Source organism: Arachis stenosperma, chromosome 3 (genome assembly GCF_014773155.1).
Source record: "Arachis stenosperma cultivar V10309 chromosome 3, arast.V10309.gnm1.PFL2, whole genome shotgun sequence".
NCBI lineage: Eukaryota > Viridiplantae > Streptophyta > Magnoliopsida > Fabales > Fabaceae > Arachis > Arachis stenosperma.
In genome coordinates this window covers 102982805-102988407 of record NC_080379.1, presented here as the reverse complement: position 1 = coordinate 102988407, position 5603 = coordinate 102982805, and the positions used below count along the sequence as shown (strand labels likewise).

Sequence of the window (5603 nt, the reverse complement as noted above, 5' to 3'; positions counted from 1 at the left end):
TCCATCTGACGATCCTTATCAGTTTTTAACTGAGTTCTTGTAGATCTGTGAGACTGTAAAGACGAATGGAGTTGATCCTGAAGTCTACAGACTCATGCTTTTCCCTTTTGCTGTAAGAGACAGAGCTAGAATATGGTTGGATTCATAACCCAAGGATAGCCTGGACTCATGGGATAAGCTGGTCACTGCCTTCTTGGATAAATTCTTTCCTCCTCAAAAGCTGAGCAAGCTGAGAGTGGATGTTCAAACCTTCAAACAAAAAGATGGTGAATCCCTTTATGAAGCTTGGGAAAGATACAAGCAGTTGACCAAAAGATGTCCATCTGACATGTTTTCAGAATGCACCATATTAGATATATTCTATTATGGTCTCTCTGAATTTTCGAAAATGTCATTGGACCATTCTGCAGGTGGATCCATTCACCTAATGAAAACGCTTGAAGAGGCTCAAGAACTCATTGACATGGTTGCAAATAACCAGTTCATGTACACTTCTGAGAGGAATTCCGTGAACAATAGGATACCTCAGAAGAAAGGAGTTCTTGAAATTGATGCTCTGAATGCCATATTGGCTCAGAACAAAGTGTTGACTCAACAGGTCAACATGATCTCTCAAAATCTGAATGGATGGCAACATGCATCCAACAGTACTAGAGAGGCAGCTTCTGAAGAAGCTTATGATCCTGAGAACCCTGCCATGGCAGAGGTTAATTACATGGGTGAACCTTATGGAAACACCTATAACCCATCATGGAGAAATCATCCAAATTTCTCATGGAAGGATCAACAAAAGCCTCAACAAGGCTTTAACAATGGTGGACGTAATAGGCTGGGCAATAGCAAGCCATATCCATCATCTTCTCAGCAATAGACAGAGAATTCTGAACAAAACACCTCTAATTTAGCCAATGTAGTCTCTGATCTGTCAAAGGCCACTTTCAGTTTCATGAGTGAAACAAGATCCTCCATTAGAAATCTAGAGGCACAAGTGGGCCAGCTGAGTAAGAAAGTCATTGAAACTCCTCCCAGTATTCTCCCAAGCAATACAGAAGAAAATCCAAAAGGAGAGTGCAAGGCCATTGATATAATCAATATGGCCGAATGCACAAGGGAGGAGGAGGACGAAAATCCTAGTGAGAAAGACCTCCTGGGACGTCCCTCAAGCAAGAAGGAATTCCCTATTAAGGATCCAAAGGAATCTGAGGCTCATATAGAGGCCATAGAGATTCCATTAAATCTCCTTCTGCCATTCATGAGCTCTGAAGACTATTCTTCCTCTGAAGAGGATGAAGATATGACTGGAGAGCAAGTTGCTCAATATTTAGGAGCTATCATGAAGCTGAATGCCAAGTTATTTGGTAATGAGACTTGGGAAAGTGAACCTCCCTTACTCATTAATGAACTGGATACTTGGATTCAGAAAATTCTACCTCAAAAGAAACAAGATCCTGGCAAGTTCTTAATACCTTGTACCATAGGCACCATGATCTTTGAAAAAGCTATGTGTGATCTGGGGTCAGGGATAAATCTTATGCCACTCTCTGTAATGGAGAAGCTGGGGATCATTGAGGTACAACCTACCTTGTTCTCATTACAACTGGCAGACAAGTCATTGAGACAAGCTTATGGAATAGTAGAGGACGTGTTAGTAAAGGTTGAAGGCCTTTACATCCCTGCTGATTTCATAATCTTAGACACTAGGAAGGAAGAGGATGATTGCATCATCCTTGGAAGACCTTTCCTAGCCACAGCAGGAGCTGTGATAGATGTCAACAGAGGTGAATTAGTCCTTCAATTGAATGGGGACTACCTTGTGTTTAAGGCACATGGCCATCCCTCTGTGACAGAAGAGAGTAAGCATGAAGAGCTTCTCTCAGTTCAGAGTCAAGAAGAACCCACACAGTCAAACTCTAAGTTTGGTGTTGTGAGGCCACAACCAAACTCTAAGTTTGGTGTTAAGACCCCATATCCAAACTCTAAGTTTGGTGTTGGCAACTATACAACATTGACCTGATCACCTTGTGGCTCCATGAGAGCCACTGTCAAGCTATTGACATTAAAGAAGCGCTTGTTGGGAGGCAACCCAATTTTATTTATCTAATTTTATTTTATTTTATTCTATTTTATTGTTATTTTGTTTTTTATTAGGTACATGATCATGAGGAGTCACGAAAAAATCATAAAAATTAAAAACAGAATCAAAAACAGCAGAAGAAAAAAATCACACCCTGGAGGACGCACAGGCTGGCATTCAACGCCAGTAAGATGCATCTGGCCGGCGTTCAACGCCAGAACAGAGCATCATTCTGGCGCTGAACACCAGAAACAAGCAACATTCTGGCGCTGAACGCCAGGAATGTGCCCAGGGAAGAAAAGCTGGCGCTGAACGCCAGTAACAAGCATGAAACCGGCGTTCAACGCCAGAAACATGCTTTACATGGGCGTTGAACGCCCAGAATGTGCACCACACGGCGTTTAAACGCCAGAATGGTGTGCAAAGGCATTTTACATGCCTATTTGGTGCAGGGATGGAATTCCTTGACACCTCAGAACTTGTGGACCCCACAGGATCACCTCAGGATCTGTAGACCCCACAGGATCCCCACCTAACATATTTCCACCTTACCTCCTAATCCTATTTTACTCTTCCCCATGTCACACTTCCCAACAACTTCAATCTCTGAATCTCTCTTCCCAATAAACACTCTTCCCCATAAACCCCACCTACCTTCAAAAATTCAAAACCAATTTCCCACCCACTCCCACCCTAAATAGCTGAACACACCCTTCCCCCTCTCCCGATAAATACCCTTCCATTCTACTTCATTTTCACACAACACAAACCCTTCTTCTCCCACTTAGCCGAACCTACCTCTCTCCCTCTCCACCATATTTTCTTCTTCTTCTTCTTCTCTTCTTTCTTCTCTTGCTCGGGGGCGAGCAATATTTTAAGTTTGGTGTGGTAAAAGCATAAGCTTTTTGTTTTTCCATTACCATCAATGGCACCTAAGGCCAGAATATCCTCTAGAAAAGGAAAAGGAAAGACAAAAGCTTCCACCTCCGAGTCATGGGAGATGGAAAGATTCATCTCCAAGAGCCATCAAGACCACTTCTATGATGTTGTGGCAAAGAAGAAGGTGATCCCTGAGGTCCCTTTCAAGCTCAAGAAAAATGAGTATCCGGAGATCCGACATGAAGTCCGAAGAAGAGGTTGGGAAGTCCTAACCAACCCCATGCAACAAGTCGGAATCTTAATGGTTCAAGAGTTCTATGCCAATGCATGGATCACTAGGAACCATGATCAAGGTATGAACCCGAGTCCAAAGAATTATCTCACAATGGTTCGGGGGAAATACTTGGATTTTAGTCCGGAAAATGTGAGGTTGGCATTCCACTTGCCCATGATGCAAGGAGATGAACGCCCCTACACTAGAAGGGTCAACTTTGATCAAAGGTTGAACCAAGTCCTAATGGACATTTGTGTGGAAGGAGCTCAATGGAAGAGAGACTCCAAAGGCAAGCCAGTCCAACTAAGAAGACTGGACCTCAAGCCTATAGCTAGAGGATGGTTGGAGTTCATTCAACGCTCCATCATTCCTACTAGCAACCGATCTGAAGTTACTGTGGATCGGGCCATCATGATTCATGGCATCATGATTGGAGAGGAAGTAGAAGTTCATGAGGTCATCTCCAATGAAATCTACAAAATAGCCGACAAGCCCTCACCCATGGCAAGGCTAGCTTTTCCTCACCTTATTTGCCATCTATGTTACTCGGCTGGAGTTATCATATAAGGAGACATCCTCATTGAAGAGGATAAGCCCATCACCAAGAAGAGAGTGGAGCAAGCAAGAGAGACCCCTCACGGTTCTCAAGAGATGCATGAGGAAGCTCATCATCAAGAAATCCCTGAGATGCCTCAAGGGATGCACTTTCCTCCCAACAACTATTGGGAACAACTCAACACTTCCTTAGAAGGTTTGAGCCACAATGTTGAACAATTAAGGGTGGAACATCATGAGCACTCCATCATTCTCCAAGAAATAAGGGAAGACCAAAGAGCAATGAGGGAGGAGCAACAAAGGCAAGGAAGGAACATAGAAGAGCTTAAGAACATCATTGGTCCTTCAAGAAGAAGACGCCACTAAAGGTGGATTCATTCCTTGTTCTTTATTTCTTTCTGTTTTCGGTTTTTAATATTGTGTTTATCTATGTTTTGTGTCTTTACTTCATGATCATTAGTATGTAACCATGCCTTAAAGCTATGAATAAAATCCATTAATCCTTCACCTCTCTTAAATGAAAAATGTTTTAATTCAAAAGAACAAGAAGTACATGAATTTCGAATTTATCCTTGAATTTAATTTAATTATATTGATGTGGTGACAATACTTTTGTTTTCTGAATGAATGCTTGAACAGTGCATATGTCTTTTGATCTTGTTGTTTATGAATGTTAAAATTGTTGGCTCTTGAAAGAATGATGAACAAAGAGAAATGTTATTGATGATATGAAAAATCAAGAAATTGATTCTTGAAGCAAGAAAGCTTGCGAAAAAAAAATAGAAAAAAAATTAGAAAGAAAAAGAAAAAGCAAGCAGAAAAAGCCAATAGCCCTTAAAACCAAAAGGCAAGGGTAAAAAAGGATCCAAGGCTTTGAGCATCAATGGATAGGAGGGCCCAAGGAAATAAAATCCAGGCCTAAGCGGCTAAACCAAGCTGTCCCTAACCATGAGCTTGTGTCATGCAGGTCCACGTGAAAAGCTTGAGACTGAGTGGTTAAAGTCGTGATCCAAAGCAAAAGAGTGTGCTTAAGAGCTCTGGACACCACTAACTGGGGACTCTAGCAAAGCTGAGTCACAATCTGAAAAGGTTCACCCAGTTATGTGTCTGTGGCATTTATGTATCCGGTGGTAATACTGGAAAACAAAGTGCTTAGGGCCACAGCCAAGACTCATAAGTAGCTGTGTTCAAGAATCAACATGCTTAACTAGGAAAGTCAATAACACTATCCGAAATTCTAAGTTCCTAGAGAAGCCAATCATTCTAAACTTCAAAGGAAAAAGTGAGATGCCAAAACTGTTCAGAAGCAAAAAGCTACAAGTCCCGCTCATCTAATTATAATTAATATTCATTGATATTTTGGAATCTATAGTATATTCTCTTCTTTTTATCCTATTTGATTTTCAGTTGCTTGGGGACAAGCAACAATTTAAGTTTGGTGTTGTGATGAGCGGATAATTTATACGCTTTTTGGCATTGTTTTTAGGTAGTTTTTAGTAAGTTCAAGCTAGTTTTTGGGATGTTTTCATTAGTTTTTATGTTAAATTCACATTTCTGGACTTTACTATGAGTTTGTGTGTTTTTCTGTGATTTCAGGTAATTTCTGGCTGAAATTGAGGGACCTGAGCAAAACTCTGAAAAAGGCTGACAAAAGGACTGCTAATGCTGTTGGAATCTGACCTCCCTACACTCGAAATGGATTTTCTGGAGCTACAGAACTCCAATTGGCGCGCTTTTAACGGCGTTGGAAAGTAGACATCCAGAGCTTTCCAGCAATATATAATAGTCCATACTTTATTCGGAAATTGACGACGTAACTTG

The 5603-nt window shown here is 41.3% G+C and overlaps 1 non-coding gene across 1 annotated transcript; it reads right to left on the bottom strand.

Moving 5' to 3' along the window:
* Positions 1-226: 226 nt before the first annotated feature.
* On the bottom strand, positions 227-330 carry LOC130971539 (small nucleolar RNA R71). The gene has a single exon (XR_009082753.1). It is a non-coding gene; the product is annotated as a small nucleolar RNA R71 (small nucleolar RNA).
* Positions 331-5603: the final 5273 nt, after the last annotated feature.